Here is a 27,455-nt window from a genome sequence, read left to right as displayed (position 1 = left end):
GGGAATTTAGATTGTGAGCCCCATTGGGGACAGCGATGATAATGTAATATGTTATAATGATAACTGTAAAGCGCTGCGGAATATGTTAGCGCTATATAAAAATAAAGATTAGTGTGGCAGTCTTCAGAGAAACTGGCGGAAATACAGTGCAGAACTCTACTGAACAGGTCGGGTGTCAAAAAACTCATTAGTTAGGACACCTGACCTGGTGAGTAGAGAACTGCCTTGTATAACCTCCATTTTCTCTTCTTTATACATAATCTATTACACACAAATTGAAGGGACGATGGTGGTCACACGCTACATATCTATGCTCACCTGCCCAGGTGTCAGAAATAGTGAATTCATGAGGCTGTTATATGTGCATCATGAATTCATTATTTCTGACACCTGACTTGATGAGTATAGATCTCTTTAATGCGACAGTCATTGTCTCTTCAGTCTGTGTCCAATGGATACTGCAGAACAGAATCAGGACGCAATGTCGTCACCAAGCTTATAGCAACATGGCTGCCGTCACACTAGCAGTATGTGGTCAGTGTTTTATATCAGTATTTGTAAGCCAAAACAAGGAGTGGAACAATTAGAAGTAAATTATGATATTAACATAATAACTAGCACCTCTGCCTTTATCACCCACTCCTGGTTTTGGATTACAAAAACTGATATTAAATACAGACCAAATACTGCTAGTTTTAGGACAGCCTTGGTTTGTAGAGGAAAAACATAGGAGACACGGTCAACACAACCAAAACTAAAATGTATTAATGAGACATATTATCATTTCAGAAAATTACTGGTACAGATCTAATTACAACAGGACATTTACAAAACATTGTCCTGCCATGACACACGTCCAATATCTGAATCAAAAAAGGCAGCAAATTGGTCCCGCATGTGACCAACTGCTGCAGTTGACCGCAGCGGGTGTTGCTGGAAATCGGGCAGTGGGTGTGCAACTGGTTCATCCACTTCAATGTTGGGTTGCTCCTTAGTCATTATATAATTGTGCAGAACCACACAGGCTTTGACCACCTCGTCGACTGTTTCCACTTTTAGATTTATGGCTGATGCAAGAATGCGCCATTTAGAGACCAGAATGCCAAAGGAACACTCTACTGTTCTTCGGGCCCTGGTCAGTCTGTAGTTAAAGATCCTTCTAGTGTGGTTCAAGTCCCGACTGGAATAGGGCTTCAGTTGGTTTTCACACATCTGAAAGGCCTCATCCCCAACCATAACAAATGGAATCGGTGGACCTTGAGTGTTGGGGAGAGGTTGTGGCGGGGGAAAATTGAAATTTTTGCCATACACACGGCGGCCCATATCCGAGTTCTTGAAAGTCTGGGAATCGTTGCCACGGCCAAAGGCTCCAATGTCCACGGCGATGAAGCGACAGTTCGCATCAGCTATTGCCATGACCACAACAGAAAAATATTTTTTATAATTGAAATACTCCGATCCTGTTCTGGCAGGTTTGATAATGCGAATGTGCTTTCCATCCACTGCTCCTAAACAGTTGGGGAAATAACACACACTCCAGAATTTTTCCGCAATTTCAAGCCACATGTCTAAGGTGGGTAGGGGTATAAACTCATCCCGGAGTACATTCCACAAAGCCCGGCAGGTGTCCGCAACTATTCCGGACAGGGTGGATATTCCAAGCCGGTATTGGAAGTGGAGGGATGATAAACTCTCTCCGGTTGCCAGAAATCTGTAAGAAAAACAAACCCCCCAAAAATTACAAAAAAATTACAATCTATTCTATTTATGGGGTGGTTACGCTAAAGAAAGAAATGAAAATGCCCAAAACATACATGTCAGAAAACCCAAAATTTGGACTGTCATTGGTTTAGATTTGGAACGTACCTTAATGTAACCAGCAGACGTTCCTCCGGTGGAATCGCTCTACGGAGCTGGGTGTCCTGTCTCCGTATGGCTCCTTGGACACGAGCAAGCAAATCCTGGAACGAGTCTTGCGACATCCTTGTATATTCATGGAATTTCTCCGGGTTGGCATTAAGCTTGCCATACAGCGTGTGATAGGCTCCACAGCTCTCACGTAGTTCGATAATGGGGTGTCTCCAAAAACGCCTACGTTGTCTCCTTCTCCATCTTTCGCGATTTCTGTCTTGCTCCCAAGCAAAAGCACAGGCAAGAAACAGCTTGATGCTCAAATCCAGGTTGAAATAAAAGCTCTCCATGCGAAGATCCATCATGACACAGGATACAGGAGCAAAATCTGAAGATTACAGCTGTTCAGGGGTCTATATAAAGAAATCCCATAATACACGCCCTCTGTAGTCCCATTGGCGGTGTCTTGTTATCTAGATTTTTCTCTTGTGAAATTTCTCATCATGTGCACCAAAAACGCAAACGCAGGAAAAAAACCACATATAAACGTGGCGTTTTTTTAACCGTGTGAAAAACCGTGGGTGTATGCTTCTGCCGCCGGGAGGCTGGCACTAAGTAAACATAAAAAAAAAGTTTAGCTCCTCCTCCGTCGTATACACCCTGACACTGGCTACCAGAGAATCCAGTTCATGCTTAGTGTCTGAAGGAGGCACACGTCTGGGTCCGGATCCTATGGACCCTTGTTTCAACATCGTATGGATTCAGAGGGGCGACGGACCCTTTTGAGGGCCCGATCTCCCCAAACCAGCAACGGGTAAGCACGTGCGAGTTTTTTCTCCACGTATCCTTTCCCGCTACGTGGGATTGCACGCCGGACTTAGCCCTGACCACCCCATGTACTCTTAGACCATAGGCTGCACAGGAGTCCTCAGATGTCCGAGCGTCCCCCCCCTGCTTCCTACACCTATGTTTTACTGTGGTGATAGAAGGGTGGTAGACGGTCCCTCTCCTAATCCCAGGTGGAATATGGAGCCAGGGTTCCTGCACCGTCAGGTATTCGGCTCTCCCCGCTATATTTTTAAGGTTGCATGCTGCTCCTCTCCTTTAGAAGAGTACAGTTTGCAAATGGAGGGGGCAGAAGAAGGGGGGGCTCCTGGTTAATGTTACCTTAGGGGCTCCTATGCGGTCGGCGCCGCGGTCATCCAGAGGCCCAGGTCCCGGCCTTGCGTCCCGGGTGCATTTCTGGGTTAGTCGGGCCTGCTTTCGTTCAGGGCAGGCCGCGCTGTTAAGCCCCACCGATGTGTCCACTTCCTGGTCATCCCTCCTCGTCGCGCTGAGGCAAATCTAGGCCCCGTCTTCGGCCCGCAGCAGGCCGCATGGCGCTACAATCCCGGTGGTTCCGCCCCCTGGGGGTAGCTGGGATAAAAGGGCCCTTCTTCATTTGGTGTCGGTTCCACACTGTACCTGTGGGGACACAGGACTGGGGTAAGTGCTTCTACCCTCCAGCCTGACAGCAGAAGCTTTGTTTTTTCCCAGTTTAAGGCCTGGGTTGAGCATATCAGTCGCTATGTCTAGAAAAGTCAAGTCTCACACGGTTCTATATAACGTTTGTGTAGCCTATTGTTCTGCCTTCTTGCATGCCCAGAGTAATCACCTCTGCGAGGCCTGTGACTCCGAATGCGCCCAGGAGCCCCCCCTGCGAGCTCCCCAGCAATCTCCTCGGCAATTACTCCTGCCCCTCAGGCGGAGACTGGGGTAGTTCCACCGGAATGGGTCACGTCATTGTCGCATTCCATGGCATCCCTAACAGGCAATCAAGTCTCTTCAGACCCCAGCAGTCAGGGACAGCAGTCCATCTGTCTTGGAGATGGCCTTGGGTTCTCAGGAGCCTTCAGCCTGCAGGGGCCACACTCACACTAGGCAGACACGGGGAAAGCGAATTCGCACAGCGTCGCCTGGGCCGTCAGGTGCTTGGAGCTCCGTCTCATGCTCACCCTCCTCAGCTGAGAGCGGGGAACTTGAGACGGACTATGATTCAGAAGGGTCTCTTAATTTGGAGACTCCTGGGTTTCAGGAGTCTGTAGATAGCCTGATTGAGGCTGTCAATCAGTCCCTGGGGATAGAAGACGAACCCGCTTTATCCTCGGATTACAGGGTTTCATTTAAGCGGGCCAATTCGGCAAAATCGGGAGCACCCGGACAAACGTTTTTCAGGGCAAAGAGCCTTGAAGGCTAGGTACCCCTTTTCTGCTGAGCTATGTAGTAAATGGCCAGAAACTCCTTCAGTAGATCCGCCGGTGTCCCGTTTAGCCTCTAATACTCTGTTATCCCTTCCTAATGGCTCGTCTATTAAGGATCCTACAGATCATCTTATAGAAAGCTTGACTCGTTCCGTGCTTGCGGCTTCAAGTTCAGCCCTTTTTCCCTCTTTTGCGGCAACTTGGGTTGCTAAAGCTATGATGTCTTGGTCAGAGCTCTTCAAGAAAGGGATTTACCAGCAGAGCTGGCAGAAATGTCAACTCAGACAGCGCTGGCTGGAAGCTATCTGATTAATGCTTCCTTAGATGCTGCAGATTGTGCCTCATCTGCGGCGGCAAATGCAATTGCCATTAGAAGGGTTCTCTGGTTAAGAACATGGCGGGCAGACTCTACCTCTAAGAAGTCTCTTACAACCTTACCGTATCAGGGGGGTCGCTTATTCGGAGAGAAGCTGGATCAACTTATTTTGATTCCACAGGAAGGAAAAGCAAGTTTCTTCCACAGCAGAGGATTAGACAGCCTTTTTGTCGCCAATTCCAGACCCGTTTCAGACCCTTTCACAATTCTAGATGGGCCCCTGCACCAGGCGCCGTTGCGCAGGGTCGGCCCAATCAGGACCGAGACAATCGGATCTCCTATACAGCCAACCAGGGGGGGAAGAATCCAGAGGATCTAGAACTCAAAGTTTTTCGGCCAAGTGACTGGAGGCCTCCTCGGTGTGCCACCGACAGAGTAGGCTGACTGTTGTGAATTCCGCTCTTGGGCTCCCTCCGGTGGTTGTAAGTGGCACTTTTGTGAGTTCTGCTCTTGGGCTCCCTCCGGTGGTTTTAAGTGGAATGGCTGCTCCTTTGATTTAGCAGTCTGCAGCTGCTTCCACTAATTGTCTTTCTGCTCGACTTTTATGCCTGGCCCTTCCCTTCAGCCAGTGCCACTTGTCAATGTTCCTGGTTGGATTCACTTCTCTGCTTGGATTTCCCTGTTATCCTTGCCAGTTCAGCAAAGATAAGTCCTTGCTTGCTCTTTTCGGTCCACACGTTGTGGACTAAATATTTCTGTGCATTCATGTTTTGTCCAGCTTGTCAGTATGGATTAATTCTGTTAGCTGGAAGCTCTGGGAAGCAGAGTTACCCTCCACACCTTTAGTCAGGTGTGGAGATTTTTGTAAACTCTGTGTGGACTTTTTGTAGTTTTTAATACTGACCGCACAGTATCCTGTTCTGTCCTTTCTATCTAGCTAGACTGGCCTCCTGTGCTACATCCTGGTTTCATTCTATGTATGTCTTTTCCCTCTCCACTCACAGTCATTACATGTGGGGGGCTATCTATCCTTTGGGGATTTTCTCTGAGGCAAGATAACTTTCCTGTTTCTATCTTTAGGGGTAGTTAGTTCTTAGGCTGTGACGAGGTGTCTAGGGAGTGACAGGAACATCCCACGGCTACTTCTAGTGTGGTGTTGAGCTTAGGGACTGCGGTCAGTACAGATACCACTTCCTTCAGAGCTTGTCCCATGTTGATCCTAAACCATCAGATCATAACAGCAGACGTCTGCTTTTGTTTCACCAGGTCTGGCTCCATTTAATCCACGACCGGTGAGTGGGAGAGTTCGTGTCTTCAGGATACAAGATCGAGCTGGTCTGTCAGCCTCCTCGCCGGTTTTTCCCATCCCGTCTTCCCAGGTCCGAGTCCCACCAACGAGACCTGTTCAATTCCATAGAGTCCCTTCGTCGCAGCGGGGTCATCACTCCTGTTCCAAGGGAAGAAAGGTTTCAGGGATTCTATTCCAACCTGTTTATAGTACCCAAAAAAGACGGAACAGTAAGGCCCATTCTGGATCTGAAACGCTTAAACAAGTTTGTCAACGTTCGTCACTTTCGGATGGAATCTCTCTGGTCAGTTATTGCCTCAATGGAAAAGGGAGAGTTCTTGGCTTCGATAGACATTCAGGATGCCTACCTACATATTCCCATTTTTCCTTCCCATCAAAGATTTCTCCGGTTCGCCCTAAACAACTTACACTTCCAGTTCACGGCTTTACCCTTCGGGCTGGCCTCCGCCCCCAGGGTGTTCACAAAGGTCATGTCAACTGTGGTGTCCATTCTGCACTCCCAAGGCATAGTAGTCTTGCCATATTTAGACGATCTTCTAATCAAAGGGCTGACCTTTCAAGCTTGCAAGGAAAATGTCAGCATTGCTCTAGACACCCTTTCTCGTCTGGGTTGGCTAGTGAATTTAAGGAAGTCATCCCTAGTACCATCTCGGAGAATTTCATTTCTAGGAATGATTTTCGATACCTCTCAAGCCCTATCAGTCCTTCCCCAGGACAAGGTCCTAGCCCTTCGACGGGAAGTGAGAAATCTTCAACAACTGTACCCTCATACGATCCGGTCCTACATGAGGGTCTTAGGAAGGTTGGTTGCAACTATAGAAGCAGTGCCATTTGCACAGCTTCACCTCCGACCTCTCCAACATGCAATCTTAGCAGTATGGAACAGGAATCCACTCTCCCTCAACCGCAGATTTCGGTTGTCTCCCCAGGTCAGGCAGGCTTTTTCATGGTGGTTAAACTGCTCGTCCCTACTGAAGGGGAAACCCTTTCCTCCAACCGATTGGCTAGTGGTTACAACAGATGCCAGTCGCCTAGGTTGGGGAGCGGTGTTCTTTCACCACACTGCTCAGGGGCGCTGGTCTCCTCGGGAATCAGATCTTCCTATCAATCTCTTGGAGATTCGGGCAGTTCGACTAGCTTTGCAGTATTTCCATCATCTTCTGGCGGGTCGCCCTGTCCGGATTCAATCGGACAATGCCACAGCCGTGGCCTACATAAATCATCAGGGGGGCACCCGCAGCAAAGCAGCCATGCAGGAGGTAAAACAAATACTGTTCTGGGCCGAGAGGAATCACTCAGTGATTTCAGCAGTCCACATTCTGGGCGAAGAGAACTGGGCAGCAGATTTCCTCAGTCGACAGGGTCTAGCGTCCAGGGAATGGTCTCTCCATCCTGAGGTATTTCAGCAAATATGCCAACTATGGGGGACTCCGGACGTGGATCTAATGGCGTCCAGAAGGAATGCCAAGGTTCCCAGATTTGTAGCCCGAGATCCACAGACAATCGCCGTGGATGCGCTAGTTTTGACTTGGAACCACTTTCATCTCTCTTATCTGTTTCCTCCTCTGGCACTACTCCTGAGGGTAATCAAGAAAATCAAGTCAAAAAGAGTGTCGGCTATTCTGATCGCCCCGGATTGGCCACGGCAGACCTGGTACGCAGACCTAGTACAGCTTCTCGCCGGAGTTCCATGGCAGCTCCCCGATCGTCCGGATCTTTTATCTCAAGGGCCGATTTACCACCAGAACTCCGGGGTCCTACGTTTGACGGCCTGGCCGCTGAATCTTGGGTTTTAGCTCAGGCCGGGTTCTCCCAAGAAGTAGCAGATACCATGATCAGTGCACGTAAAACCGTTTTGGCTCGGATTTATTATCACACTTGGAAGGTTTTTCTTTCATAGTGCAGATGGCGTGGGCTGCCTCCTCTGCGTTTTTCTGTCCCAAATATTCTTGCCTTTCTCCAAGCAGGCCTGGATTCAGGGCTGGCTCCAAGTACTCTTAAAAGGCAGATTTCAACATTGTCGGTCCTTTTTCAGAGCAGGAATGCTACTAACCGACAGGTAAGGACCTTTTTTCAGGGAGTCGCTCATAAGGTCTCTCCTAATAAGACTCCAATGGAAGCTTGGGACTGTAATTTGGTCTTAATAGCTTTACAGGAAGTTCTTTTTGAGCTTCTTCAGGATATCTCTTTGACTTTCCTTTCCTGGAAAGTCGTATTCTTAGTGGCCATAACTTCCATAAGGCGGGTATCAGAGCTGGCAGCCCTTTCCTGTCGTGCTCCTTTTTTATGGTTTCATCGGGATAAAGCAGTGCTCAGACCAGCACCTTTTTGTCGAAGGTTTTTTCCTCGTTCCACATTAATGAGGATGTAGTTCTTCCCTCTTTTTGTCCGGCGCCTATGCACCGTGTGGAAAAAGCTCTCCATACGTTGGACCTAGTGAGAGCGCTGAGGAGGTACATTTCCCGAACAGCTCCTTTTCGTCAGACGGATGCTCTGTTTGTCCTCCCAGAGGGTCGCAGGAAGGGATGCGTGGCCTCGAAATCTACCCTGGCCAGGTGGATACGTGCGACCATTCAGGAGGCCTACTGTGCCAAGGGCATGATAATTCCGGCTGGAATCAAAACTCCCTACACTAGAGCAGTGGGGGCTTCCTGGGCGATTCGGCATCAGGCCTCAGCAGAGCAGGTTTGCAAAGCTGCAACCTGGTCTAGTTTGCATACCTTTGCCAAGCATTACAATGTCCACTCCCAGATCTCTGCAGATGCAAGTCTGGGTAGAAGGATTCTTCAGGCGGCGGTGACGCACTTGTGAACAACAGTTGCCTGGATAATTATAACCGGTGAGTTAATTTCCCACCCAGGGACTGCTTTAGGACATCCCACAGTCCTGTGTCCCCCAATGAGGTGAAGGAGAAATAGGGATTTTTGTGTTACCGTAAAATCCTTTTCTCCGACACGCTCATTGGGGGACACGGCACCCTCCCTGATAGCCTGATGGTTACTGTCTTCTTGTATCTGATATTATCAGTTAGTGAGGTCTTTTCTAGACATAAGTTTTCTGTATTTATGCTGGTAATATTATTTTCTGGTTCTCCTACTGCTTTTGCACCGAACTGGATTCTCTGGTAGCCAGTGTCAGGGTGTATATGACGGAGGAGGAGCTAAACTTTTATGTTTACTTAGTGTCAGCCTCCTGGCGGCAGAAGCATACACCCACACAGAGTCCTGTGTCCCATAGTCCTGTGTCCCCCAATGAGCGTCTCGGAAAAAAGGATTTTACGGTGAGTAACACAAAAATCCCTGTATTAAAGCCTCAAACTTCTGTGTGTGAATCAGACCTGAGATCTAACGTGATAGAAGATTACAGTGCGGGGAAGACGGGAAACCTTCATATAGACGGCCGGTGGCGATGGAGTCAGTGACGGACTCTGGCCTAATATGTTTCTAGAGCCGTAGTAGAAGATGAAGATGTCGTCCTCATCATGAAGTAGTTATTTCTCCTGTCACGTGTAATGAATATCTCCTGCAGTATTGCTAATGCCGATTCCAGTGTCGGTAAACGAGAAGAGAATTAGCGTTATAGAAGATGAGTCTATGAGAAACGTATTCAGCTGCCGACTCCAAGGAAGAAACTGCTTGTTGTCTGTGGCCTACTAAATATATATATATATTTGTATATGTTTCTCATATATATATATGTATATGTGTATATACAGTGCCTACAAGTACTATTCAACCCCCTGCAGATTTAGCAGGTTTAATAAGATGCAAATAAGTTAGAGCCTTCAAACTTCAAACAAGAGCAGGATTTATTAACAGATGCATAAATCTTACAAACCAAAAAGTTTTGTTGCTCAGTTAAATTTTTATAAATTTTAAACATAAAAGTGTGGGTCAATTATTATTCAACCTCTAGGTTTAATATTTTGTGGAATAACCATTGTTTGCAATTACAGCTAATAATCGTCTTTTATAAGACCTGATCAGGCCGGCACAGGTCTCTGGAGTTATCTTGGCCCACTCCTCCATGCAGATCTTCTCCAAGTTATCTAGGTTCTTTGGGTGTCTCATGTGGACTTTAATCTTGAGCTCCTTCCACAAGTTTTCAATTGGGTTAAGGTCAGGAGACTGACTAGGCCACTGCAACACCTTGATTTTTTGCCTCTTGAACTAGGCCTTGGTTTTCTTGGCTGTGTGCTTTGGGTTGTTGTCTTGTTGGAAGATGAAATGACGACCCATCTTAAGATCCTTGATGGAGGAGCGGAGGTTCTTGGCCAAAATCTCCAGGTAGGCCGTGCTATCCATCTTCCCATGGATGCGGACCAGATGGCCAGGACCCTTGGCTGAGAAACAGCCCCACAGCATGATGCTGCCACCACCATGCTTGACTGTAGGGATGGTATTCTTGGGGTCGTATGCAGTGCCATCCAGTCTCCAAACGTCACGTGTGTGGTTGGCACCAAAGATCTCGATCTTGGTCTCATCAGACCAGAGAACCTTGAACCAGTCAGTCTCAGAGTCCTCCAAGTGATCATGAGTAAACTGTAGACGAGCCTTGACATGACGCTTTGAAAATAAAGGTACCTTACGGGCTCATCTGGAAAGGAGATCATTGCGGTGGAGTACGTTACTTATGGTATTGACTGAAACCAATGTCCCCACTGCCATGAGATCTTCCCGGAGCTCCTTCCTTGTTGTCCTTGGGTTAGCCTTGACTCTTCGGACAAGCCTGGCCTCGGCACGGGAGGAAACTTTCAAAGGCTGTCCAGGCCGTGGAAGGCTAACAGTAGTTCCATAAGCCTTCCACTTCCGGATGATGCTCCCAACAGTGGAGACAGGTAGGCCCAACTCCTTGGAAAGGGTTTTGTACCCCTTGCCAGCTTTGTGACCCTCCACGATCTTGTCTCTGATGGCCTTGGAATGCTCCTTTGTCTTTCCCATGTTGACCATGTATGAGTGCTGTTCACAAGTTTGGGGAGGGTCTTAAATAGTCAGAAAAGGCTGGAAAAAGAGATAATTAATCCAAACATGTGAAGCTCATTGTTCTTTGTGCCTGAACTACTTCTTAATACTTTAGGGGAACCAAACAGAATTCTGGTGGGTTGAGGGGTTGAATAATAAATGACCCTCTGAAAAGACTTTTCACAATTTAAAAAAAAAAAAAAAAAAGAAATAACATTCTTTTTTGCTGCAGTGCATTTTACACTTCCAGGCTGATCTACAGTCCAAATGTCACAATGCCAAGTTAATTCCAAATGTGTAAACCTGCAACCTGCTAAATCTGCAGGGGGTTGATATATATATATGTTTTATTAGTAAATGTAAAGAATAAAGCTAAATACTGTAAAATAATAAATCTCGTCATGTTTCCCTTATTATCTCCAGTAACTGTATTATTACACAGGATTCTTATGATGTTACATCGGCTCATCTTCTCATTCAGGTCTCTACAATATCGGATCCTCTCAGTGAAGATCTTCTACAAAAGAAAAATTTCCTGATTTACCCATCAAAGATGGATATGGACAGAGATAAGATGGGGGAGAGGATATTACACCTCACCCTAGAGATCCTCTTCCGGCTTACAGGAAAGGTGAGAGATTCTGATGATGTCACATTACATCATTCTTATCTATGGGAATAACAGATGGACAGAACTGGAGAGGTGAGGACTCTGGAAATGTCTGTAGTGAGATTTATTAATGTGTCTCTCCATAACCAGGATTACACAGTGGTGAAGAAGATCTCTAGTGATCACTGTCTGGACCCTGTGTCTGAGGAATGGGAAAGACCCCTGAGCCCAATCACGGGGCCTCCACCTCACCCCCTGATACATGAGGACATCAATGACCAGAAGATCCTAGAACTCACCTACAAGATGACTGAGCTGCTGACTGGAGAGGTGACTGCTGGGAATGCTGGGACATTATACAGTAACACTATGAAGAGATCGGGGGGATGACGGTATCATTGTATGTGTCAGGTTCCTATAAAGTGTCAGGATGTCGCTGTCTATTTCTCCATGGAGGAGTGGAAGTTTTTAGAAGGATACAAAGATCTGTACAAGGACGTTGTGATGGAGGATCCCCAGCCCCTCACATCACCAGGTAATAGACAGGACTAAATACACACGGCCTATAATTATCTGTATGTAAAGAATGAATTCACTCCCTGTATGTGTTTCCTCCAGATCTATCCAGTAAGAGGACAACACCAGAGAGATGTCCCCATCCTCTTCTTCCACAAGACTGCAAGCAAGAAGATCCCAATGTTCCTCAGGATCATCAGGTAGATGGAGAGAAGGTGTCATGAGATCTCCCCTATGATGTGTAGACGCCGGTGAAGGTCTTGTGCCCAGTCTTGTTTTATCCACCAGTATTATATGTTTTATACTTGAATCATAGTTTTCCATTACTCCTCGTGTTTCCATATGCAAATGAGAATAAGGATGATCTCTCTACACTGTGACATCCATTCAAATATTTGTAGACAGTTATTAAGTCTCCTCTTAGCCTTCTTTTTGCAAGATAAACATTCCCAAATTCAACTCCTTCACAACTTGTGCCATACTAGTACTGCTCTGCAAGAGGTGCTATTGTGCCCGGGGCAGTATTAGTACAGTGCCGCGAATACCACGGCCTCACGGTGAGGGCCGCGGCGATCGTGTGTGGGTGTCAGCTGTTTGTGACAGCTGACACCCGGCAGCAATGCCCACAATCGGTGTTATCACCGATCATGGGCGTTTAACCCCTCTGCTGCCGCTGTCAGTAGTGACAGCGGCATAGAGAAGCATCGCACAGGGTGGGGGCTCCCTGCGCACTTCCCTTAGTATAATGCGATGGGATCGCATTGTCCTGAGGGTCTCCATGGAGACCCCAGCACCAAGAAGGCCGCAGGGTTTTTCCAGGTCCTGCAGGGAGGTGGCTTGCAGGACCTGAGAAGCCTCCTTCACTGCCTGTCAGATCATTGATCTGATACTCTGCAGTGCTAAGTTTCAGATCAGATCACTCAATCCACAAAAAAAGGAAGTCCCCACTCAGATCTGTCATCTGTTAACGGAAATATAGGGGGCTTCCACGTTAGTAATACAAAGGCTCTGGAAAAGCAAAATGGCTCCTGACCCGCCAAAAGAAACTCAGCTAATTTTCTGCTCCCAAACTAAATGCCCCCTCCCTTCTGAGCCCCACTGTGCCTAAACAACATATAGCGCCCACCTGTTTGGCATTTTTGTAGTGATGACAGCCCGCCTAATTTACAGGTGCGTGTCTCCAGAAGCATGACACCACAAACTGGGACAGGATAGAGTGTCCTGGGTGAGTGCACACGCTCAGAGGCTTTGTAAGCTGAGAATGTCTGACTTGACCATCAATGCCCATGCCAGACACAGAGGATTCTGATCAGCAGGTGGGATCAGGAGGTTCCACAGGTTTCATCATACTTGCACCGGTGTGCAGAAGAAAAGATCTGACAACGCCATCCACTTTCAGGATAATTTGAGGTATTGGTCCTGCAGATGGGGTTTTACATGTCAGGAGCGTAGTGTCTTGCGGACCTGGCTTACTTGCCCAGTCCTATGGACGGGGTACTTCACTGGTTTCTGTACTTCTTCCTTGACCTCTTTCTATGGACCAACTCTTGGGTTGCATGGGTGCTCTGCACTGGTTGTGGAAATGGCCAAACTTGTCACAGTTGCAACACTTGACACTTCTTCTGTCTTTGTAGGGTGGTTGCGCTTCCAGGTCAGTGGTCACCATGAGAGGGGCTGTCTTCTGCACCCCTGGTTGGGACTCAATCCCTTAGGCTACTGTGGACAACGGCATGATGGGGACTGTAGCGGCAGCGGGGTCCGGCCTGCTGATTGAAGCTGCGGTGGTAAGATGGGGCCTGCAGGTGCGTCCACGGCGAGGCCCGGGGGTGCCATGAGACCGGTGGCTGCATCCAACCTGAGGTCTCGGGGCATTACAGGGGCTGCAGTTGCATCTGCCATCACTTCTTCCCCCTGGTCTGACATAGCTTCTCCCCTTTGCTAACGTTATTGAGGTCGGTGTCTCCTCTCCAGAGTCCGCAGCGGTTCTTCCGGTGTGTCGCTCGGCACTTTGCAGCGTCTTCACTTCTGGCTCCCCTTCCGGTGTTCTCAGCAGCACGGCAGCCGTTTCCTTCTTCGCGCCCTTTGTGCCGCTATAATGGCAGTTTTGGCGACAATTGGCAATAAACAGTCTCCTAGGCGCGCATAAACCATTTAGCTGGGTCAGTCCACTGCCATTGACCTGTTCTCAGGCCTAGCCAGTATCAATGGTTTCCTGATTGGCTGTCTCAGTCCATGCACAAAGGCCTGGGCCAACATTTGCCTGTGTATCTGGTCATGAATGGTGAAGCCCAAGTCTTGGAAAACTAGCATTACTCTGCCATGAAACTTCTTTACAGACCCTGTCTTGTCTTGGCTCATGTCAGGTAAGCTGAGGGCTTGTCCTGCCAATCTGCATTTGGCCCACTCTCTGAGCTGTTCAATTAGCTGTGGTCCTGACTCCCAAGCGTGTACATCTAACTCTGCTGAAAGTTTGAATTGTTCCTTCATGATTGACCAGAGTGCATCACCTGGTTTTATTTACATTTATGGCCCAGAGATCATTCCAGGTGGTTGCATATGTTCGCTAGTTTTACTACATTCTTCGGAAAAATGGCATGGGATGCATCCCTGGGTCTGGAAGATTGTCACCTGACTTGAAGTGCACATAGTGTAATGGTGGTGCCTCTATCTTTCCCTGCATTCTTGGTGCTTGTGGGTTTCTTTTTCTAGTACTGGACAGCATGTACGATGTTCCCTCCTCATCTTCATCAGAGGAATAGTTGTGATAGCATGTGCTGGGGTCATACACTGACTGATTTTTTTTTTTTTGTACTTAGAAGTTGCCTTTTTATGTGAGGATGACTCCACCCTTGCTGAAGCATAGGCTTATAGCTCTATGTTGGTGTGAATGTAGTAATATGTAATATTGTAATAATAATGTAATTGTAGTAATAATGTAATATTTATCCCTCCTGCCACCCCATCCATTTCTCCATTAGATCCTCTCCATTTAACAAAACGGAACAAAACATACAAACAAGTTTTATTTGGTCCCATGTAGGGACCTTCTATTTGCTTAGGATTACTTTTAGGCATTTGATTTGGTCTCTACTATTGCCATACCTCCGGTCTTGGTGTTTTTCCCCCTTGTAGGATTCAGCCAGCACATGCCCGTGGTTACGATCCTCCCTTCTGAGAGAAGGTTATGGTAGGATCAATAATAGTTAGCTGAGAAATGGCCCCGTTGGGATAAAGAGCGCAGCACGCTATGATTAGCATGTTTAGCAACTAGGTAGGGGTTAATATAATTCTCATTAATATGACGCGGCAGAGAAGTCTCTATATAGCCTAATGCGGCGTTGTCCCGGGACTCCGGAAATCCATTAACAGCAGTATCGCCTGGACCTGCTGATACGGTCGGGCGTTGCGCTGCTATGGTTACCGGACCAGTGTGCATCACCGGAAGCAAGACGCACAGCGTAACTGGACGCCACATGGTCCGAGACATGTGTGGGCAGTATGCTGCCATAGTAACTAAACAGCACACGTCACCGGAAGTGACACATGCGGTCCAAGACCTGCGTTCCAGGTCTTCCAGTTTCCCACTGTGTGGGCAGTATGCTGCCATAGTAACCAAACAGCACGCGTCACCGGAAGTGACGCATGCGGTCCAAGACCTGCGTTCCACAGGGGGCGCACGAGACATGACGTCAGCCAGCCTAGTCCAGGTAATACAGGGCGGGCTATTTAAGCAAGAGGAATGCTGTTCCACAGTGTTTACTGGCATACCCCTAGGACTATACATTGGTTTCCCCTGATGAGTATATAAACAACGAAATGCGTAGGGAAAATATGTTCGGTATATTGGGGTTAAAATTACTTTCCTGACAGCTTGGACGGGTATGTGTGTGGCCGGAATTGTAGGCCCCCCTCCCAGATGCTGCGGAGGTGAGTGATCTTACCCTTATGGAATAAGAAGTTCAGAGGTGAGATCGTTCCATTTTGTACATTCTGTGTCTCCACATGAACGACGGAGACAGGATATATGTGACTGTACTACATCTCCACATGATTGATGGAGGTACAAGATTTGTGGTTTGTTAACTATCTATATATGTCACGTGCTCCCTTGTAGGAGGTTTTTTCTTCCCTTTAGAGATTGACACCGATATGTATATTTAAACAGTCTCAGGGAATTTGTGATTTATAGATTCCCTTTGCATGGGAATTTTTCCTGTGAGTCCTTTATGTTTTATCTATATGTGGTTGATTATACCAATTTTTAATGTGATATATTAAAAGTTACTTTTTAGATATTAGTCACACCCTGCTTTGCAATATTGGTGTGAATGTAGGCAGCTCTGACCGGTGCTGAAGTTGTACAATTATCAGCAGATGGTGATGTCAGTCCTCCCCCCTCCGCACCCAGGGCTGAGATGTCCGCTGCCTGATGTGTCTGGGGGTTGCCTACTGCATTGTGTGTAGTGGGATTTTCACCTTCTTTCCCCGATATCACAACTGGCAGTGGCTGGATTGTGCCAGGGACATAGAAGGGGTGCCTTGTGCCGTAAGCACCACATTGTTTGAATTGGCCGTTGGCCCAGCCGAAGAAGAAGGGGTTGATGAAAGGTGTTTAGGAGGAGGAGGTGAGGAGTGAGAAAAAGGAACAGAAGGAGAGAGATGGGAGGTGTGGAGAAGAGGGGGAAAAAAAGCGGTGAGTGAAGAAGGAGGAAAGGGGTGTGGAGAAGGAGAATGAGGAGATAGAGAGAGATAGAAAGGTGTGGTGAAGAGAAAGGAGAAGAATCAGGGTGTGCAGAAGGAGGTGGAGAGAGAGAAGAAGAAGCAGGAGGATTGGTTGAAGGGAGTGGAGAAGAAACAGGAGGAGAAGATAGGTGTGGTGGGGGAGTGAAAAAGGAGGAAAGAGGTGTGGAGGAGAGAGAGAGAGAGAAGGAGGAGTAGAGAGGTGTTGAGGAGAGAGATAGAGGGAGAGAGAGAGAGAGAAGAAAAGTGTGGAGAAAGAGGAGAGGAAAGGAGAGTGAGAGAGGAGGAGAGAAAGAGTGGCAGAGAAAAAGGAGGATAGAGAAGAGAAATCCTCCCCCCCTCTGTGCAGTCTTAGAGGGCATGGTTGGAACTATGATGCCTTATCCCTGTAGGGAGGGACGGGGTGTGCCACATACTGTGCAAAAACTCCCTAGTCCTGAGAGCAGACTTCACATGCCCAATGTATGGGGAGGCGCTGATGGCTTAATACCTTTCCCCATCTCATACACACAAAAATCTCTTCCTGGTTTGCTCACATATCTTTCTGTACCACCTAGGCGATGTAAGCTCTGCTGCTATTGCATACCATGTATTAGTGTTCAGCAATTTAACATCAGCTAACTTCCCTTATTTTCCTTTCTACGTCATGACATTCTTATGAATTTCACATACTTTATTGTTGTGAATTCCACTCTTGGGCTCCCTCCGGTGGTTGTAAGTGGCACTTTTGTGAGTTCTGCTCTTGGGCTCCCTCTTGTGGTTTCTAGTGGTATGGCTGCTCCTTGGAGTTAGCTGTCATCAGCTGCCTCCACTTATCTTCTCTTCTGCTCGGCTATTTAGGTCTGGCTCTGTCTTCAGCCAGTGCCACTTGTAAATGGTTCTTGGTTGGATTCACATCTCTTTGGAGTTCCCTGTTATCCTGACCAGTTCAGCTAAGCTAAGTTTTTGCTTGCTCTTTTCTGTCCATAGATTGTGGACTTATCCATTCTGTGCTTTCTATGTTTGTCCGGCTTATCAGTGTGAATTAATTCTGTCTTGCTGGAAGCTCTGGGAGGCAGATTTGCCCTCCACACCTTTAGTCAGGTGTGGAGTTTTTTTTGTAAACTCTGCGTGGATTTTTGTAGTGTTTTATACTGACCGCACAGTATTCCATCCTGTCCTATCTATTTAGCTAGACTGGCCTCCTGTGCTCATCCTGGTTTCATTCTGTGTATGTCTTTTCCCCCTCCACTCACAGTCATTATTTGTGGGGGGCTAATCTATCCTTTGGGGATTTTCTCTGAGGCAAGATAGTTTTCCTGCTTCTTTCTTTAGGGGTAGTTAGCTCTTAGGCTGTGACGAGATGCCTAGGGAGAGTTAGGAGCATTCCACGGCTACTTCTAGTGTTGTGTTGAGCTTAGGGACTGCGGTCAGTACAGTTACCACGTCCTTCAGAGCTCGTTCCATGTTGCTCCTAGACCACCGTATCATAACACTTTATACCTTCCAAAATTCTTCACATGCTTAACACCTTCGTGTTCTGCCACTATCTGGGGGGCTGTTTTCTCTCCAGGAAGTAAAAGACCCTCCTGTTGCTTGGCCACCTTATTCCCCGTGGCAAAAACAAAAATGAAAAACAAACAAAAAAGGAAAAAGATAACAACAAAAAAACTTCAGAAAGATTGATATATAAAAACACAAAAAGAAAGCCTTCAAAAAGTTGGTACAAGAAGTTGAAACCAAAAGAAAACAAAACCATCAAAACCTTGGTACACAACCAAAACCTTTAAATTTTGATACAAAAGGAAAAACTTTAAAAAAAAGTAAAGAGACGGAAAGGAAAACTTTGGAAAACTTAATAAAAAAACTTTAAAAAAAACTTTAAAATGAAAAAAAAACAGAAGGAAAACCTTCAAAAGAGTAAAAAGTTAAAACGTTTTTTTTCTCTTCCTCTGTGCTCAAACGCAGTCAGACACTCACTCTTCCCCTTTTCTTATGCTGCTGTATGGAAGGTTACTAAAATCATGTATTTGAAAACAAGTATGTCACAGCAAAAATTATATATACCATTTAGTTTCACTTCTTCGAACATTGTACACTCTAGCACTACTCAGAATGCAGAAACAGGAAACTTTCCAAAAACAGATGTGACAGTGTGATTTACAATGGATGTATCTCTGCTAGCAGCGTGGAGAAGGGCAAGTTCAGAAAAAGAGAAAAAAAAATTTCCTTTACAATTGTATGCACTTAAAGCAGCAATACATGACACGAACAGAAACAGATACAGACGTCTGGGAGATGCCCTTTTATTATTTTGTGACATTTGCAGGTTGCGCTGGGAACAGACTACTGCCAATCGCGCTGGGCACACCTGTACCCGGGCCACCTGAGTGTGAAACACAACAAGCGGGAAATTACCACCCTGGTCCAGTCGTTCTAACTGGCTCGCCGGCACTATGGGAATCTGCAGTAGCCCTCTAAGTTATCACTACCCGAGCCTGGAGCCTGGGACCACATGCCCCGGAACTACCTGTCCCTCCTATGCACGGGAATCCTGCAATAACTTATCAAGCGATTTGACCTCCTGCGGTCTGTTACCCAGCAACCACAAGCAAAACAGTCACCGTTCCAGCTTTTCTCCCAGATCTCACACAAACATGGAACACATACACGGCACACAGCAGACACCTTGACTTATATCCCATGGTTTTGATATGGACTTGGACTTTTTACACTACCTGGGAATGCGGTGGTGACCACACCTGACCGGCAAGAGGTATAGACCCGAACCGGGCACAGGGGACTTTCAGGTAAGATGATAACATTTTCTTACTTTACTTATGGAGCTGCGCAGTCTCCGTCCCGTGAACCAAGGCCGTGGCCAAAACCTCCATCTCTCCGGTCAGCAGGGTCCCCTGCGTGTTTCGTCCATGCCCCACATTGGGCACCAGTTGTTATGGAAATTTGATTTGGATAAATTTATCCCTGTGTGTGCTGCGGCCGTTCCCAATAAGACTGAGTATATTGAGCGCTCATCAAGAATGGACTGTACACCATTGTGACAGAAAAACATTCTATCAATACTGATGATTTATTGTACATACATAGTTTTATAATTGCATATAGAAAGGAGTGGTTAGGGGTGGTTAGTTAATTACCATATTGTCTAGCTCCTCTGTTATTCATTATCTAAATATATATGGAATATTGTGATTAATGCACATATGAATGCTGATTAAGCAACTAACCTGTAGCTCTCTGCATCTAGGACAAAGTTAAGACATCTGATCATCACTTAATACATCTGGTACTGATGGACTACACCCATCAGCCGCTCCGGCTCTCACTGTTATTAGCGGCTGTAGGTGTCGGATGATGGGAGCTGTAGTCCCATCAGCTGACACCAGTAACCGGAGGTAAACTTTTTACCTCTGATCACAAATGAGTGGTCACGCTGTCTTCTGACAGGATGGGAACCGCGGCTCTCTGACAGGCGGGGATGATTTTACCGCCGATCAGAAGCGCTACGCTGGTGATTTCTTACGCTGTCACAGCATGGGAAACACCGGCTCTTGTGCTGTGCATGTTCGGCTATATTTGGAAATCTAATCGACGATTAAGTCGGCGAATATTGAAAATTCGGTGATCGTGAGCTGAACCGAAATATTCGCTCATCTCTAGCCATAATACTGTGTGAGGTGCTATAGGGATCGTCATACTGTGTGGGAGACCTCATACTGAGCTCCATGGGCACAAAGGAGAACAATTTCCTTGTGAGGAGTCAGATAGAAAGTGAGAAGTACAGACCTTTGGTCTGTATGATTGCAGTCCTCCTGAATTGATATGGTGTTGGGTGCCAGGAGGGAGACATCAGATAGTACGTTCTGAAGGTAAACAAAGATATAATGGTAGTAAGAATTCTGATTCCAGGCAGGGAGCACAGTGGAGACAAAGAGCAGGAAGAATTCCAGAGGATGGGGGATATTCGGGAGAAGTCTTGGAGGCGGTTGGGTGAGGAGCGAATAAGTGTGGAGGAGAGAAGGAGGTCTTGGAAGGACCAGAGATTACATGAGGAAGAATATCGGGAGATTAGTTCAGAGACGTATGGGGGAGACAGGTTATGGATGGCTTTGTAGGTCAGTATTAGTAATTTGAACTGGATATGCTGAGGGAATGGGAGCCATTGAAGAGATCTGCATAGTCCAGTGCCCATATACCCATCACACATATCCTCCATCCCATAGTCCCGTCACCATATACTCATCACACATCCTCCATCCCATAGTCCGGTGTCCATATACCCATCACACATCCTCCATCCCATAGTCCAGTGCCCATATACCCATCATACATATCCTCCATCCCATAGTCCAGCGCCCATATACCCATAACACATCCATCCCATTGTCCAATGCCCATATACCAATCGTACACAACCTCAATCCCATAGTCCAGTGCCCATATACCCATCACACATCCTCCATCCCATAGTCCAGTGCCCATATACCCATCACACATCCTCCATCCCATAGTCCCGTGACCATATACCCATCACACATTCTCCATCCCATAGTCCAGTGCCCATATACCCATCACACATCAACCATCCCATAGTCCCGTGCCCATATACCCTTCACACATCCTCCATCCCATAGTCCCGTTGCCATATACCCATCACACATCCTCCATCCCATAGTCCAGTGCCCATATACCCATCACACATCCTCCATCCCATAGTCCCGTGTTCATATACCCATCATACACATCCTCCATCCCATAGTCCAGTGCCCATATACCCATCACACATCAACCATCCCATAGTCCTGTACCTATATACCCATCACACATCAACCATCCCATAGTCCTGTGCCCATATACCCATCATACATATCCTCCATCCCATAGTCCTGTGCCCATATACCCATCATACATATCCTCCATCCCATAGTCCCGTGTCCATATACCCATCACACATCCTCCATTCTATAGTCCCGTGCCCATATACCCATCACACATCCTCCATCCCATAGTCCTGAGCTGGGTGGCGCTGATCAGGGAGTTCCTGGAGATGTGCTGTTATGTAACCTGGCAGTGCGGCTCTGTGTGCGGCCACTGGTGATGCGATTTTCTACGCCGGTAACAATAGAGCGCGGCAGTAACAGAGGAGGGGGATTCATTTCTGTCATGTGCTCTCTGCTCCTTTCTGGGGGGCAGACAATGGCTGGAGCTTATGTTCCCAGGGATGCTAGATTTCTCCCACCCGGTCAGTGTCTTCTGAGGTGTTGTGGAGTGGGAAAACTATTGCTCATAGCAACCAATCACAGCTCAGCTTCTTTTAAACAGCTCTGGTGAAATGAAAGATGCTTAGTGATTGGTGGATATGTGGAATGGGCGTGTCTTGACACACACACATACACACACACACTCAGCTTTATATATATAGATAGATAGATTTTTTTTTTCTTTACGTTGGAGGGCCCAGTTCCAGCTGTTGCTGTCGGACCTGTGATATCTATCTCCTCCACTGTGTACAGGATAATAGAGTATAATAAAGTAGTTATGGACGTGACTTAACTAACATTGTGCAGTGACTCTGCTTTCCATATAGTGACAGATATTTCTTGTTGCTGAAACTATGATTTTTTTCACTTTAAATCTTTGTTAAACACCTCTAACTAGTGCGATCATACAACATCCAAGCCTCTGATGGCTCCGGTGATGCCCTGTACTACTGTAGTGCCGTGTATCATCACTGCTGTCAGTGTAATACTAACGGCCCCATACATATGACATAAGTGTTGGCTGAACGGTCATTTGGCAGACGGCCATCTCTCCCGACTCCCCCATACACACAAATATTCCAGCTTTCCTGTGGTCTGTTTGAGAGAGTCGCCCCCAGACTCCTCTAGAGGAGGATTCTACAGGAAGAACAAACGGATTATCCTCTGAAATTCAGGATGCCAGATCCTTCTCTGCCCTGACATCATCTGTCGGGAGGCCCCCAAATACATTATATTGTCGACAAAACCCCTCGAAATCAGTGTTTTTATTGAACTTTAGTCTAATGTGTATGGGGCAATAATAGGTAACTTATTGGACGCTGCCTCTGGCCCAGCCTAATAGACCTTCATACATTGCAGAGAAAGCAACCACAGCCAATATAGAATAGTCCAAGAAGATCTACCAAGCAGGGATAAGATAAAAAATGCCTTTATTGTATATAATTGGCAAATATTAAATAGAAAATACAATATACAATACACATACAAATAAAAAATGTAGACACATGTGCGCACAATGGGACAATATTTTTTGTATAAATAAAATCAATATCAACAATGGTACAGGCTGATCCTTTAAAAAAATGGTTTTTAAATACCAGGCTCATACACCCCCCAAGATGACATATATTGTTAACCGAAATTATATGTAGCACAAAATCCGTATATGCTCAAAATACACACTCCTTAATGCAATGTGTGCAAAATATAGCAAGGTAATAACTTATGTGTGCAATATAGCAATATAAAGTGCAAAGAAAAGAGGGAAGATTGAATATAATCAATGTAATATACTGAGTTGTGTAAAGCCACAGAAAGTGCAATGTGCAAAAATTGTAAAAAAGCGTGGGAACTATAAAAATCACAAAGTGCCAAAAACATGCGGATATTGCTATTAGGTGGTGTTAAACTGAACCACAGTGTGCAAAAAAAGAGCCTATAAGGACGTCACTTATAATTGGGAAATGCAAGTTTAATGTGCCAATACCGGTTCTAACCTGTCACCATATAGAGCCAGATATAGATAGGTAAAATACTGCTAAATTGCCACCATTTGGCCCAAATACTGTATGTAAATGATGGTTATATTCTGCCACTACATGGAGCCAGATACAGACTGATTACCATATCCAACTATATAGGCACTATTCGATCCAAATACAATCTAGATCGGATCAAGGCACCGGATACCAATCCAGCCAGCATGGCACAATGCAGGGGGATGTATAGAATCTCCAATATACCTGTAAATGTGGGGTCAGCCGAATCCCAAGAAGGCGCACCCCGACGCGCGTTTCGGATTACTATCTGATGAAGGCTCTATATGGTGACAGGTTAGAACCGGTATTGGCACATTAAACTTGCATTGCCCAATTATAAGTGACGTCCTTATAGGCTCTTTTATTGCACACTGTGGTTCAGTTTAACACCACCTAATAGCAATATCCGCATGTTTTTGGCACTTTGTGATTTTTATAGTTCCCACGCTTTTTTACAATTTTTGCACATTGCACTTTCTGTGGCTTTACACAACTCAGTATATTACATTGATTATATTCAATCTTCCCTCTTTTCTTTGCACTTTATATTGCTATATTGCACACATAAGTTATTACCTTGCTATATTTTGCACACATTGCATTAAGGAGTGTGTATTTTGAGCATATACGGATTTTGTGCTACATATAATTTCGGTTAACAATATATGTCATCTTGGGGGGTGTATGAGCCTGGTATTTAAAAACCATTTTTTTAAAGGGTCAGCCTGTACAATTGTTGATATTGATTTTATTTATACAAAAAATATTGTCCCATTGTGCGCACATGTGTCTACATTTTTTATTTGTATTTGTATTGTATATTGTATTTTCTATTTAATATTTGCCAATTATATACAATAAAGGCATTTTTTATCTTATCCCTGCTTGGTAGATCTTCTTGGACTATTCTATATTGGCTGTGGTTGCTTTCTCTTAGTGGTGGTGGTTTCCACATTGCTCTCCACAGGACGCTAGTCACTGGCATTTATATAAAGATTTTATTTCTTATTTGATTTTATTTTATTTTTTTGGCATATAGTGATTGGTGTATCTGTGGTTGTTATTTAAACTTCATACATTGCAGCCCAGACACCATTATTAGGCATGTAAGTATCGTAGTAACTAGGCCGCCCCATACTATCCAGTACTTGGAGCCGGGGGGCATTCAGCCAATTTCGGTCACACCTTCTTAGATGTCATGTTTGCTTTTCACAGCAGCAAGTGGTTAAACTGCCAGGGTTTTTGTTGAAGCCTCATCTGTGCCGTCCCTGCAGTGCACATCTATGTTCTGGTGCACAAAAACATTAATTTCTTTTTAATAAATGTTTAACATGTTAAAAATTATAAAATGTGTCTTCTGCTTTTTCCATGTTTTTTTCTTTTTACATGAATTGTTGAAGCCAATTTTCTTTAGAAACATTTCAATATCTGTTTTTTTTCTGGTGTTTTTTTTTTTGTAATATAGGAAAGCCTAAGGCCAGAAATAAACCCCATAAATCACTGTACATGGAAACTTTGGGATTAGATAATTTCTGTCTGCATTGATTGTGGAAACAAATAAGCTTTTATTAAAGCCTCAAACATCTGTGTGTGAATCAGACATGAGATCTAACGTGATAGAAGATTACAGTGCGGGGAAGACGGGAAACCTTCACATAGACGGCCGGTGGTGATGCAGTCAGTGACGGACTCTGGACCAATATGTTTCTAGAGCCGTAGTAGAAGATGAAGATGTCATCCTCATCATGAAGTAGTTATTTATCCTGTCCCGTGTAATGAATATCTCCTGCAGTATTGCTAATGCCGATTCCAGGGTCGGTAAATGAGACGAGAATTAGCGTTATGGAAGATGAGTCTATGAGGAACGTATTCAGCTGCCGACTCCGAGGAAGAAACTGCTTGTTGTCTGTGGCCTAAATATATAGGTTTTATTAGTAGATGTAAAGAAGAAAACTGAATACTGTAAAATAATAAATCTCCTCATATGTTTTCCTTATTATCTCCAGTAATTGTATTATTACACAGGATTTTATGATGTTACATCGGCTCATCTTCTCATTCAGGTCTCTACAATATCGGATCATCTCAGTGAAGATCTTCTACAAAAGAAAATTTTCCTGATTTACCCATCAAAGATGGATATGGACAGAGACAAGATGGTGGAGAGGATATTACACCTCACCCTAGAGATCCTCTTCCGGATTACTGGAGAGGTGAGAGATTCTGATGACGTCACATTACATCATTCTTATCTATGGGAATAACAGATGGACAGAACTGGAGAGGTGAGGACTCTGGAAATCTCTGCAGTGAGATTTATTAATGTGTCTCTCCATAACCAGGATTACACAGTAGTGAAGAAGACCTCTAGTGATCGCTGTCAGGACCCTGAGTCTGAGGGATGGGGAAGACCCCTGAGCCCAATCACGGGACCTCCACCTCACCCCCTGATCCATGAGGACATCAATGACCAGAAGATCCTAGAACTCATCTACAAGATGATTGAGCTGCTGACTGGAGAGGTGACACTGCTGGGAATGCTGGGACATTATACAGTAACGCTATGAAGGGATCGGGGAGATGACGGTATCATTGTATGTATCAGGTTCCTATAAGGTGTCAGGATGTCGCTGTTTATTTCTCCTTCGAGGAGTGGGAGTATTTAGAAGGACACAAAGATCTGTACAAGGGCGTCATGATGGAGGTTCCCCAGCCCCTCACATCACCAGGTAATAGACAGGACTAAATACACACGGCCTATAATTATCTGTATGTAAAGAATGAATTCAGTCCCTGTATGTGTTTCCTCCAGATCTATCCAGTAAGAGGACAACACCAGAGAGATGTCCCCATCCTCTTCTTCCACAGGACTGTAAACAAGAAGATCCCAATGTTCCTCAGGATCATCAGGTAGAAGGAGAGAAGGTGTCAGGAGATCTCTCCTATGATGTGTAGATTTCGGTAAAGGTCTGGTTCTGGGTTATTCCAAGTCAAATGAACCAATGAGTATTACCACTAGATTTTTAATTCTTTTGAGAATTTGTTCTTTGGTAATACTGTGTTAGAGGATGCAAAATGTGAGGAAGAAAAATTCTATAAATTTTAGTTTTTTTTTAAATTAATTTTTAAAGTTGTGGAAAAAATGTGAATTTCTGGGAAAAACACCCTTCAACTTAGAACAGTAGAGGATGCCGACAGATATGTCATGAGTATCTATATTAATATTTTACCCTTGCGGAATCAAACGCAAACTTTAAAAACTCATTTTCGAAAAATCAATATGAAATAAAATGAGCAGAAAACCCACATGTGCCTCCTATGCTCCTGGCCACATCTGGACCAAAATTCAAGTTGGGCTCTCAATGGGACCATACTTAAATAATAAAAATTAAAGAATATCCCCCAGTATTATATGTTTTATACTTGTGTAATGAGAATGGTGGAGATGGCAGGATTACAGCTGATCATAGATGTGACTTCTCCATCTGTCTGTGACTTTTACAATATTTGTTTCAGGGTGAAGATCTGACCCATATTAATACTACAGAGACATATGTGAGGGGTGATGAGTGGTGTAAAGAGGAGATTCCTACATATGACTACCCAGGTGAGTAGTAACCGCTAAATGCAGAGAAGTCACAGATTCTTCTCAATCACCGACTGTGGCTGTGAGTCACACGCCAGGGCCTGGAGTACTCGGTACCGGGTACTGTTGCACTTAAATGGGAAGCCACAGTGGCTGCGACCCGGTCCGTGGCCCTTGGCACTCAATTAAAGGGGAAAGGTCTTTAAGGGGTATTTTGGAATAAAGTCTATTCGTGATGCCACCTGTTGTTCTCGGTCAGAGGTGACCGATGTTGCTTAAAGGGGTCCTCTGGGGTGATGTTGCAGAAAGATGGTGGCGCTTCCCACAGGTGAAGCGGGGTCCCCAGGGCTCCCAAGGTTTTTGGCAAGGATGGTGGGTTGCTGGTAAATAACTGAGGACACAGGATTGCCGTCTTTACCTGGTTTACTGAAGTAGAATTCAGCCTCGGTCCAGGTTACCGGTAACAGGTGCAGAAGGAGTCCAGGCAGTCTGAAAACAAGTAGAAGTCCCTTTGGCAGGTCAGGTTG

The 27,455-nt window shown here is 45.6% G+C and overlaps 1 pseudogene; it reads left to right on the top strand.

Annotated features, from left to right (window-relative positions):
• LOC138663302 (oocyte zinc finger protein XlCOF7.1-like) overlaps positions 1-27,455 on the top strand; it is a 144,119-nt pseudogene that overhangs the window by 11,355 nt on the left and 105,309 nt on the right.

This window comes from Ranitomeya imitator, chromosome 2, assembly GCF_032444005.1.
Source record: "Ranitomeya imitator isolate aRanImi1 chromosome 2, aRanImi1.pri, whole genome shotgun sequence".
Classification (NCBI taxonomy): domain Eukaryota; kingdom Metazoa; phylum Chordata; class Amphibia; order Anura; family Dendrobatidae; genus Ranitomeya; species Ranitomeya imitator.
Note: the sequence above shows the minus strand (reverse complement) of the source record. Positions and strands in the feature narration are given on the sequence as shown.